The 12668-nt window shown below is 33.9% G+C and overlaps 1 protein-coding gene and 1 non-coding gene across 3 annotated transcripts in view; one reads left to right on the forward strand and one right to left on the reverse strand.

The window, feature by feature from the left end:
- Positions 1-11405, reverse strand: part of LOC140166462 (U2 small nuclear ribonucleoprotein B''-like) — a 39259-nt gene extending 27854 nt beyond the window's left edge. For both annotated transcript variants that reach the window (XR_011860864.1, XM_072189941.1), the window contains exon 1: positions 11358-11405. The gene's annotated coding sequence lies outside the window, so the exon portion shown is untranslated. The remainder of the gene's footprint in view (positions 1-11357) is intronic.
- A 224-nt stretch (positions 11406-11629) lies between these two features.
- On the forward strand, positions 11630-11701 carry Trnag-ucc (transfer RNA glycine (anticodon UCC)). Its single transcript has one exon. It is a non-coding gene; the product is annotated as a tRNA-Gly (tRNA).
- Positions 11702-12668: the final 967 nt, after the last annotated feature.

The following is a 12668-nucleotide window of genomic DNA, read 5'->3' on the forward strand; positions in this document are numbered from 1 at the left end:
CGGGGTTTTGTTATTTATTCATTTATGTGGGACAAAATGACTATTGGTTTTTCCGCATCTCGGGATCGATGCAAGAAGTATCTTAATCAACATCGGAAGCGGTAAGATCGACCGTGTACTGAGTCTATTAATTTCTGACATGATCCTGTTCTGGGTCTGAACTGTTTCCATATGAAATCTTGATGGCAAATTGGACAATAGAAGCACATGGTTCTACGTGACAGCTTTTAATCCCTATTCATGTTACGTGAATCACGCTATTGTGGACCATCCTTCTGATACTTGAGTGTTTGGACAAGCGGAGCGGTTTTTTGTCTACCTCTCTGTTTGTAAACAAACCAGGAGGTCAAAATCGTCCTCCTCGCCGAATACGAAAGTCAGCGTAATAGTACGGCACTAATTCTTCACCTGTTCACGGCAAACATGCAATTAATCATGCAGTGCCGGTGAATAATAATAGGATGAAATTGGGTGGGCATCACAGGGCAACAGCCCTATTTCCAGAGCCTGAAGAACAGGTGAATACAGGACCAGGTGAATGCAATAACCAATATTCTTCTGGCTTTCTCATCTGCGCAATTTCATTAAATTTGAATTTCAAATTCAAGTCCGCGTGCATCATTCTTCATGTAGCGAGTTCGGTGGATTTTGGATTTTTTTTACCAACCCCCACAAATTTGGTATCACTGGAAAGAGCATTGAAAAAGAAAGCCAATGATGCAAAAAGTACCCCAATACGACAAAGTATAGGGAAGTTATGCTCTTTTAAAGGTCAAAAATGTCCGTTTTGTGTCTGACGGTTTTTGTCTTACACAAGGTCTACCTAAAATTTGGAATACACTTTTGAAACCAGAAAAATAACACTTTGAGTAGTTGAATTATATGCTGTTGCAAGACTTTTTATATGTAAACTTAACTAAATATTATATCAACCACATAGCTTAAAGTATAGGTAAGACAACTGCACTTGAAAATTTAGATACCGGTACATCATTTCACAAATTCCTACCTTTTACTACCTACCCATTTTGTACCATGAACAACAACACTCAGGTGCAAATATCATTTAGCTGACTACACAGGAGTGATTCAAATGGTAGGCCCCCTATATCAACTTACTAGAAGTAGTTAAACAATATAATTTGGAGATCTCCCTTTCTGTAATCTTCTAGAAGTTGACATGAATACACTGGTTTCTCATGGTCATACACAACATTATACCAGGATCGATGGGTCACACACAGTGCATTATGGGAAGATGTTTGAGGACAATTGATAGTTGTCACTAACACCAAACACACACACCCACACAAAATATTCACATCCCAGAAAACCAGCGTCGACTGAGGTTTTTCCAATGCAGTGATGTAATTGTGTTTATAAACTGCAATGCATCCTAGGAAGACATACAACACTTTCAGGGTTTTCCTATTCCAGTGCCCAATATTTTGATATCACACGATATCTCTTCCCATCATGCCCATGGTGTTAAGAATTTGTTGATGCGGAAAGTGGATTGATTATATTTCTTTTATACACGAAATGTCTTAAAGGAGTATTTTGTGATCCTAGCATCCTCTTTTTATGACATTTTCAGTACATATCCACGAAAAAAGCCTATTCCCAAAATTTCAGTTGATTCCGATTTTGCGTTTGCGAGTTATGCATGATTATGTGTATTACACTGCTCCATAGACAATGCGTTGTAATTTCGTTCTGGTGCACCAGAACGAAATTCAAATTCCACGATATCTTTGCAAAACGAATTAATCTGCAAGAAATATTTTGTACATAAACATTATGTAGCCAGAGGTTTCCAGTGATATAAAAATCTCAACTTTTTTTGAGAAAAGTGGGGGGATGAGGCTGTGGATCACGAAATGCCTCTTTAAAACGTGTTATAAATCTTTAAATTAGTAATAGTTACATGAAATATGATCATAAATCACATAGATGATGTTCTCAATGCAGCACCAGCGCTGCAGCACCAAGAAGTTCTGGCTTCGACGACACATTTTGACAATGGTGATGATCACATAATTTTCACATTTAGCTGTTGTGCTTCCTTGTGATAGCCCCAATCCCAATGAAACTTTGGCAATATACTCAGAAAATTCTAAATTTTATCACAATCTATGTTTCATATATGGTCATTTTCACGGTAAAGGGTGTAACTTTGGATTTTTAACATTTTAAGAAATTACACCCCTGCCCAATTTTGTGCCTATTTTTGCATTTTTCTCAAAATTATAGCGCATTGGGGACAAGTAAGATATGTATATTATAGGGGCAAGGACTACAACTACTGCACTGGACATTTTATTTCACCATAGACAACAGTTGTGGAGTTACAGTCAAAAATGAGGGAAACCAATATTTGATCAATAAATCAATAACTACTTGCTTTGAGTTGCTGAATTTTCAGTACAGTAGTTGTAGTCCTTGCCCTATAATATACATATCTTACCTGTCAGTCACCAATGTGCTATAATTTTTGAGAAAAATGCAAAAATAGGCACGAAATTGGCCAGGGGTGTAGTACCACCTTAATCCGTAGTGTTCTAATAAAGCCACAGAATTCCATGATTTTTGGCCACATAAGTCATCTAGTTAGCAGCTACCTTGGGTAGCATAATCAGCTTTGGGAGTTACTGCGTTCAGTTTTAGCAGGCTGAAATGTACTTAATATTGCCATTTTGAAAAACTATAAAAACAGTAACATTTTGTAAAACCCTGTGTTTTCTTCAGTTAGTTCATGGATAATTTTTCTTATCCTGAAAGTACAGTCATATGTTCAGTAAACACTGCCACATTAGATTTAATTGTGAACAGCCCTGTATTTTTGAGAACCAGACTTCGATATTTGTTGTTTCGGAGGCTTCATTTTCCGTTAACAATTGTTAACAAACTTTGTGGGTGTAGCTTTGGTTCATAATTCTTGGTTATTTCTTCATTTCTTCTTGATTCATAACAGTTGTTATCATAACTTGAAATGGGTAACAAAAATTAGTCGATTTGCAAGCTTTTAAAATTTTTATAAAATCTTGATTTCAAAGAGCCGTTTTTCCGTTAACTTTTTTGAAGCCTCCGAAACAAACTGTTCAGCAAGCTTGTGCAAATATAAATAAAAGAGCTCTTCCAATCTATTTATCAAAATGTAGCAAAGTAGATCCTCAAGTCACATGTTTTTAAATCGTGGAGATATTTATCACCGTTTGAAAATGGGACCCAATACAAACTTTCCGTTTTAAACAATTGAAGCCTCCGAAACAAATGAAGCCTCCGAAACAACAATAAGATTAATTATCATCTATGCATATCTAAATTGGTGTGTTTCATACTGATATCTGCATTGTAATTATTACTTGATATGTGCAGAATGTCATAAATTAAAAAATTTTTTGACATTATGGTTAATGTTTGAAAAATATACTGATACCCATAAAAGCCTGTTTCGGAGGCTTCACATGCAAAAAACACCATACTTAACTAATGGGTGAAAAAATTAATATGTGATAAATCTACAATATCTGCCGCATAGAATCATTGATTCAATATACACAAGAAAATAACAGCTTAGATGATCCCAACACTGTTGTTTTCAAAAAAACTACTTCTGCAATGTTTAACAATTGTTAACATGAAGCCTCAGAAACAAAAAAATGACTTGCTGTGATAATTTAATTTTTGTCACAACTGAAATTCAATACTTAAAAGCAAAGCATGAAAATTGGTAATTGTGATATTTTTTACCTATTTTTTTATGTCAACTTGTAGTGGTTAGCCAAATATTTTACTTTTATGATCACCTGTGTTGTTAACTGAAGCCTCCGAAACACAACTCGCTTGAATTGCCAATTCTAAAAAATAACTCCAATTTCTGTGAAACTTGGCTGGGAGGTTCCTTTCATCAAGTAGTATTTGTACATGAAGTTAGACATTCAAATTATTTTAGGAACCCAATTAAAACTTAAAAAATATGTTTAAGGTTTGGAAATTTCCATTGTAAATGACACTTGATGTTAACATTTTTCAAAACTGCAATTACAAACATAGCAAAACATGGTATAATATATCTGTAAGATCTAGAAACGCCGTCGCCATGATTAGACGTGCCTAAAGTGTTTTCTCTCACGACCAGCCTAATATTCACCATTTTACCGAGTATTATTTTGTCATGAGTATTCAAAACCGAGGACAGATTACGGGATACTTTTTGAGAGACAATACACAGAGAAATACTTCAAAGCAAGGGCAGAAAATGTCGGGAAACGGACAAAATATTAGCCTACAGAGCGTTGTATCATAAAACCTGTCCACGTCAGCATCACCAGATACCATGAACAATCACGAACAATGCTACAGCGAGTGTGTTAACAAAACAAATCGATGAGCCGGTAAGCACAGCTGAACTGAAGAAATTGATACTCCGTATGGAGCAAGGCCTAACAACAAGGTTGGATAGGATGGAGAAACGAACTAAAAGCAATGAAAAGTGGGCAGAAGAAAAATGAAGAGAAGATTGAAGGTATGGAACATGATGTTTCAAATATAAAAGATAGAATGAAGGTTCTGGGCGATAGCGTAATTCCGTCTATTAAAGGGGATACGAACATAACTTCATACGTGCAAATGACAGAATAACAATGATGGAAATTCATAACAGGAAGCAAAACCTGTTATTCTATGGCGTAGAACAAAAACCAAATGAAGATTTGTTCAAGTGATGAGAAAGTGTTGGGTGACAGATTTTAACATTCCTCCAGAGGAAGTGGGTGATATTGCAGTCGTAAATGCACATCGGTTACCTCGACAATATGCAGGACAAAACCAAGGACCAGACCCAGTTATCGTTTCGCTTTGTCCATATGATGGACAGAGACTGGTTCTTGACTCAAGCTAAGCGTCCCTTCAACAAGGAGAAAAAAGCCAGTAATGGTATACACAGATCTACCGCAACATCTGAAAAGGCAGAGGGGGAAAGCGGCGCGGCGTGCTAAAGACATAAGAAAAGGTGGACAGAGGCAAACAAGAATCCGATGTGTTGGGACAAGCATAGTTTTGGAATTTCGAGCAAAACCGACAAACAAGGGAGATGCACCAGGCAAATGGACCCAGAGTGCCTTTTGATTTAAACCAAAGGACCTTATATTTTATGTTATATAAAATGAGAAATCAGACTTTTTAAAGACTTTTCATGTTAGGTTTAAAATTTATGGTATTGGAAGTGAAAAGTGAAAGTTGAAGGTTTTTGGTGAGTGTAATTTAAGTGCTCTATGTAAACAAAAAGTAACGGCAAACAAACAAAAAGCGACAAATTGATAACAATCTTTGATCAATGTTATTTAGATGTGCCGGGTGGACAGCTTTTTGGTTTGTCTTCACTTTTGATAGCAGTGTGCCGATATATATTGGAAATCGATCAGTATCAGATTTAAGCCACTTTCTGAGTAGGCCTATAAACGTAACATGCATTTTTGGAAAAAATACTGATATTTCTGTATCTATGCTACATCTTTCATTTCAAGAATTCACAGACTGATTTTCCCTGATGAAGTGTTTTTGAATGATATGGAAAAAAAGTTTTTCCCCGTCTAGAAAATATTGAGAAATATACTTGCTTATTATGTTTCTGTTCACAAATTATATTGATTCAAAAAGTAAGCGAAATATGCAACCTTCAAGTTGAAGACTATAAAATAAATTGAAATTTAAAATTATCTAAAGTACGTGAAACTGGAAAACTGTTTTTGGAGATAAATATCATTTTCGGTTAAACATGTTGGTTTTAACTATTTTGTGCTGGTCGTGGATGAAAAAATTATTTTAGATTATTATTTTATTTCCTTTCATGCACTCGTGCATTGAGTGCAGGTTTTGTGTGTATGTGTGTTTTGTTTTATTTATCACAGTGTATATTTTTGCATATTCTGTTTTGATAGGTGTCAACTTTTCATGATATATCTTTGCATGCTTAGAGATAAGACTGTACAAATAGTATTAAATACGAGTTTGAATATGATAATTTGTAATTATGGGTATACGGTTAATGATGTTAAGATTTTGTCAATGAACTGTCGGGGTTTAAATGGTAAACAAAAGAGGAAGGATGTTTTACATTATATTCTTAGTCTGCAAACAATATTAATACCATTGATAATTAGTAAGTATGGGTACGGTTAATGATGTTAAGATTATATCAATGAATTGTCGGGGTTTAAATGGTAAACAAAAAAAGGAGGATGTTTTACATTATATACGTAGTAAATCCGCTTCAATTGTTTGTTTACAAGGCGTTCACTTTGATAAAAATATTGAATGTATGGTAAAAGCAGAATGGGGTGGTGAAGCATTGTTTAGCTCTTTTACCTCCAATGCAAGAGGAGTAGCCATTTTTCTTAGCAATAAATTAGATTATAAAGTCCACAACACTTTCGTGCAGACGAAGAAGGAAATTGGTTAGCTGTAGATATATCTATTAATGATATTAGGTGTGACACTCTTTTCGATTTATGGTCCAAATGAAGATAAACCGGATTTTTATAATGAAATTAAAAGACATGTAGAAGAAATAAATAATGCACACTGCATTTTGTGTGGAGATTGGAATTTGGTTCAGGATCCAAAACTGGATACCTCAAATTATATTCGAATAAATAACCCAAAAGCGAGAAAAGTAGTTTTGGATATGAAAGATCATTTTGGACTGATAGATCCATGGAGACTTCACAATCAAGATATTCGTAGATACACCTGGCGTCAGCCAACCCCTTTAAAACAATCCAGACTGGACTTTTTTCTTATATCAGAAGAGCTTACAACTTATTATTTAAATTCAGAGATTGAACCTGGATATCGAACAGATCACTCTCTTACTAGTCTTTAAACTTGACATGTCATCTATCAAATATGGAAAAGGATTTTGGAAATTTAACAATTTACTGTTAAGAGATCTCGAGTTTTCGGCTAGGGTAAAAGAAAAAATAAAGGAAGTTAAAATTCAATATGCTGCTTCACCGTATAACTTAAATAGTATAAGTCAAATTCCCCCAAGTGAACTTGAGCTGACTATAAATGATCAATTATTTATGGAAGTATTACTTATGGAAATTAGGGGAAACAATTAAATATGCTTCAGAAAGGAATAAAAGGAAAAAAAGCAAGGAAAAGTCACTAGAAAATGATATAAATAAGTTAGAAGAAGAGCTCGCTAGGTCAAATGATCCTGTTGTTCTTGAAAATATTGATACCAAAAAGTTGGAGTTAGAAGAAATAAGAAGGGAAAAAATGGAGGGAGTTATGATGAGATCAAAAGCAAGATGGGTAGAACACGGAGAAAAACCGTCAAAGTATTTTCTGAACTTAGAAAAAAGAAATCATGTTAATAAGGCAATTGCCCACTTACAAAACCCAAACGGTGATAATATAAATAATCAAGAACAAATAATGGAAGAAATTCTGAAGTTTTATTCAACATTATATGCATCTAAAGATAATGATTTAAATTTGGAGGAATTTGAACAACATTTATCTAGATCAGATTTTCCGCTGTTAACTGATGATCAGCTCCAAAAACTTGAGGGCGTCTGACTTATCAAGAGCTATTATTTGCTATTAAAAAAATGCCAAATAACAAAAGTCCTGGTTCCGATGGATTCACTTCTGAATTTTGGAAGTTCTTTTTTCAAGATCTAGGTGAGTTTCTATTACGTTCTCTTAATTACGCTTATGAATCAGGGGAGCTGTCAGTGACACAGAGATTGGGAATTATTACACTCCTTCCAAAAGGAAATAAAGCAAAACAGTTTTTAAAAAAATTGGCGCCCAATTAGTCTCTTAAATATAACTTATAAATTAGCTTCTTCATGTATTGCTGAAAGAATGAAACATATCCTACCGAATTTAATAAATGATGACCAAAAAGGCTTTATGAAGGGGCAGTATAAATTTTTTGAGAAAATATAAGGTTACTTTATGATTTAATTCTGTATACCGAGTTACCGACAAGCCAGTATGTTACTCTTAATAGATTTTGAAAATGCTTTTGATTCTGTTTCTCACAAATTTATATTTAAAACATTAGATTTTCTCAATTTTGGAACTTCTTTTAAAAATGGATTAAACTCTTCTACAACAATAGTCAATCTTCAGTTCTGGTAAATGGCAACGCTTCAAAACAATTTAATTTGGGTCGAGGCTGTAGACAGGGTGACCCTTTATCCCGATACATCTTTTTAATCTGTGCGGAGATTTTGGGCTGCCTTATTAGAAAAAATAATTATATTACTGGTATTGAAGTCGAAAATGTTCATTGTAAAATTTCTCAATATGCTGATGATTCCACAGTTATTTTAAATGGAAGCGATGAGAGTTTGGTACAAACATTGAATACTTTGGATTTGTTTGAGAGATTATCCGGTTTGAAAATAAATGAAGACAAAACCAATGTTGTTTACATCGGTTCACTTCGAGGTAAAAATCCAAACCACGAACTAACAAACAAAAAATTGAATTGGGTGAAAAATGGTAAATTTTCTGTTCTGGGTGTTGATTTTTCAACAAATTTAATGGACATGCCAGAGATTAACTAAAAAAAAATTATGGAGTCGGTGACAGGTTTAATAAAACACTGGTCTAAAAGAAATATAACTGTATTGGGAAGAATAACTGTTGTTAAATCTATTTTGATGCCAAAGTTTAACCACCTTGTTCTTTCTATTCCAAATCCATCTAAAGAATTTATCAAGGCCCTGCAAAAGCAATTTTATGATTTTATTTGGAGGGAAAGAGATAAAATAAGTAGAGATCAATTGTCAAATGATTACTCTGATGGTGGTTTAAGATTGGTAAAAGTAGATTTGTTTTTTGAAGCACTTAAAAGTACTTGGATCAGACGAATTGCAAATGGTAATATTGATGAAAAAGGATTGATGTTTTTAATAAGCTTACCGGCATGAACATTGATGATCTGGAAAAGGAGCAAATCATACTTTAACAGTTGCGAAAAGGATACAAAATATTTTCTGGAAAGAGGTTCTTTTATCGTGGTCCCATATAAAAAAGAATCATACTCCTCAAAAACTTGAAGACGTTTTAAAATCATGTTTGTGGGACAACGAGCTATTCAAAATTGGTGGAAAAGAAATTAATTACAAGAAATGGCGCACATCGGGAATTTGTTTCATTTCGGATCTGGTTCATGCCGATAGTAGTCGTTTTCTTTTCTTGAATGAAATTGAAGCTAGATATGATTTGAAAATGAATCCTTTAGAATATAATGGTGTACTTCGTGCAATTAAAAGCAATTTTAAGCATATATTCCAGGCAAATATTCAAATGTACCCGATCCCAAAACCCTTTATTCCTTTTCATTTGAGTCTGATCCTTCAGGATAAAAAAGGTTGCAAATCACTTTGTAATCAACTAATGAATATAAAGGTTCCAAAAGCAAAACAAAATTGGAGCGAAAAATTGAGCGTCCTTTTCAAGATGATGAATGGAAGATGCACTGTTTGATACCTTTTAAATGCACAATAGACGTAAAATTGCGGTGGTTTCAGTATAGAATTCTAAATAGAATCTTAACCACCAATACCTTCATGTATAAAATCAACCAAAGAAATAACAATTTGTGCACATTTTGTAATGAGGAATCTGAAACAATTAAGCATATCTTCACAGAATGTAAAAAGGTGAAACCAATTTGGGTTCAGCTACAAACCTGGTTTTTACAAAAAGTTGGTATTCCTGTTACCTTAAATCAAAACCATATTCTTTTTGGAACAGACATAAAAAGGAGTAATCATGCTGTAAATTTGATTATTAGCTTAACCAAATTTTATATATATAGAAGAAGATGTCAAAATACGTCACTCTCCTTTTTACCTCTTCAAAAAGAAATTGAAAATTATCACATTCTGGAAAGGTTTATTTATTTAAAAGACTTAAATTACCAAATATATCAACGTAAATGGCAGGTTTGGAGGGGCTTATTTAATTAATGCATGCGATGATTTGTATCTACACTATTATATTTGAGAATTGTGCTGTGATAAATTGTTCTGTCTATTTGTTTTGTATTGTTGTTGTTTTGTGTTGTATTAAAAAACCGGGAGAGTAAGATATGTAATATGTTTAAGGAATGAAAATTTGATTTGCTGGAGAAAAAAAAAATAATAATAAAAAAAAAAATAATATATCTGTTGACTTACTTTGGAATGGGATTTCACATGTATTCCAGCTTTCATGTCATAATTTTCTGAGGTTATGTAAAATACATTTTTTCTTAGATTTTAACCAAAATCTTATGGAAATGTCAAATTTTTATTAGAAATCAAAAGGTTTAAGCCTTGAAACATTATTTTACTGGAATTTAAGTTGCTTCTATGCATGATTTCAGTAAACAGAAACATATTTAAGTGGTTTGAAATTTTGACCCAAAAAATCAAAAGTTACACCCTTTACTGTGAAAATGACCATATGTTTCATCAACTCCTTATATGCATTTTAAACTGATTTTGAGAGTAGAAAATGGCAAAATTACGTGGTATTTTTCACCTAATTTAGACTGATCGCACTCCGTTTCTGCTTCGTCTGAATGAGTTTATTTTGGTATCAAAAGAAAGGTCATTCTTTGAACTTTGACATGATATGAATATTTATTAGATGACATCATCAGATACAGTTGTGTAGGAATCTAAACAACGTTGTTGTTTCGAGATCAGTAGGAAAATGGCGTCGGATCTGATTAGACCGTAGAATTTTCACTCTAGGTACGTCATATTCAGTGACTTATTTCACCAATATTTAAGGTTGGTTTTCGTGCAAAAAAGAAAATAAGTGGGTAGATTCATCTATATATTTACCAAATATGTTTATATTTGTCGATATGGCACTTTTGAACCCTTCTAAATAAATCAAGTTTGTGAACAATTTTTACACACGATCAGATATAAACTGGAAAATCCTAATTCCACCGAACTCGCTACTTCATGTTCTTGTGCATGTGATTGTGAATGGGATCTTGAAAACAGCATGATTAATCACACATTTAACAGTAATGAGCTATTTGTGTACAAAAATCCAGCTTGTTATGAAGTACATGTATGCAGAATTTTGCACAGTCTACGCCACTGCACTGGCGGCGTCAGTACATGCAGAATTTTGCACCTGTTCAAGTGTTGGCTCTCGCTCTATTTTTGTAACATGATTTCGTATTGATTTTCCATGACAAATCAAAATTACATATCATAGTAATGATAATCACAATTACATGTTTTAACAGAGTTCACAATCACAGTTTTTAAACGGTATAATAATGGTATAATAATGAATTTATAACAAAGAAAATCACTCACCCCACACGTTTCACGTTGAAGCAGTTGACTCAATTTGAGTTGAAGCGTATTCACTAAGTAGTCTCTGCTACGTGACATCAATTTATTGGCAGCGTACCATTATTCCGCGTGCATGCAATCGTTACAGCATATTGAGTAAGAGATTACCAATTAGCGTTTTCCGTCTCCGCACAAGCTACCGGATTGATTATAATAATACAATAGCGTAAATATACAATTGTACAGAGATTATTTGCAGGTATAAATAAGTAAATCTGCCCCACAAATTTCAAGCGTCGGTGGTGTAGTGGTTAACATAGTTGCCTTCCAAGCAATTGTCCCGGGTTCGATTCCCGGCCGACGCATGATTTTTTTCGTCCCTTCACAATTTCTTGCTCTTGAAGTTCAATATGTTATGGAATTCTACTATACCTTCAACAATGCAAAACATTGCATTTTTTTCTCTTCGGAAATTAAAGCAAAAAAATAAATAAATAAATAAAAAAAAATACTAGTCAGGCCTATTAGGTACTAGTAGCCCTCTTCTGAATTAAAAAAAAAATATAATAGCTTATGTTAATGTTAACTTTCCTCTTTGCAAATAGGAAAATCCACCGACCTATGATCACGGTTTCAGTTTTGCCCAAGGTCTGAAAATCACTGGGTGCTGGCTGCTGGGAGGGAGAGGGGTTAGTTTTGCCCATATAGGCCTATGTTATTTATTCACTCCAGAAAATTGATTTCAATTCCAATCCAATTCAATTCTTTATTAAATTATTTCAATAAGGAGGATTTCGTGATCCTAGCATCCTTGTCCTTTGAACCCAAATTGGCTACTTTGAAACGAAGTAGCCAAATGCATTTGCTTCGTCCTCATTAAAATTATTTTACAGGATAATGCAGAGTATCTAATGGATCTGCAGGCTACTAAAAACTAACCTCACTCCCGATGACAAAATTCATAAAACTATATTCAGTAGTGCTTGACTTTACCCAGGGAATGGATGGAATATTAACCTCATTCAAGTCCCCATGACAATTATTCGTACAGCTGTTCTGTAGCCTATGAAGTTATTTTTTGACATATAGGGATGATGTTGCAATATGAAAGTTGACCGGTGAATGGCCATGGCCACTAATTCATGAACTTGGCTAGCTGGCTGGCTGGTCTGAGGTCACACTTCTTAAACATCTATGATTTGAATTGCATTGTTGTTCTCATCACAGACTGAATTAGAAGGAACCATTAAACTACTACTATTAAAGTCTGCTATTATAATCGGACACTAAATTAATTGTAAAAAATCCTCCTGCTCCCATCATGCAAGTTAT

This window comes from Amphiura filiformis, chromosome 12, assembly GCF_039555335.1.
Source record: "Amphiura filiformis chromosome 12, Afil_fr2py, whole genome shotgun sequence".
Lineage (NCBI taxonomy): Eukaryota > Metazoa > Echinodermata > Ophiuroidea > Amphilepidida > Amphiuridae > Amphiura > Amphiura filiformis.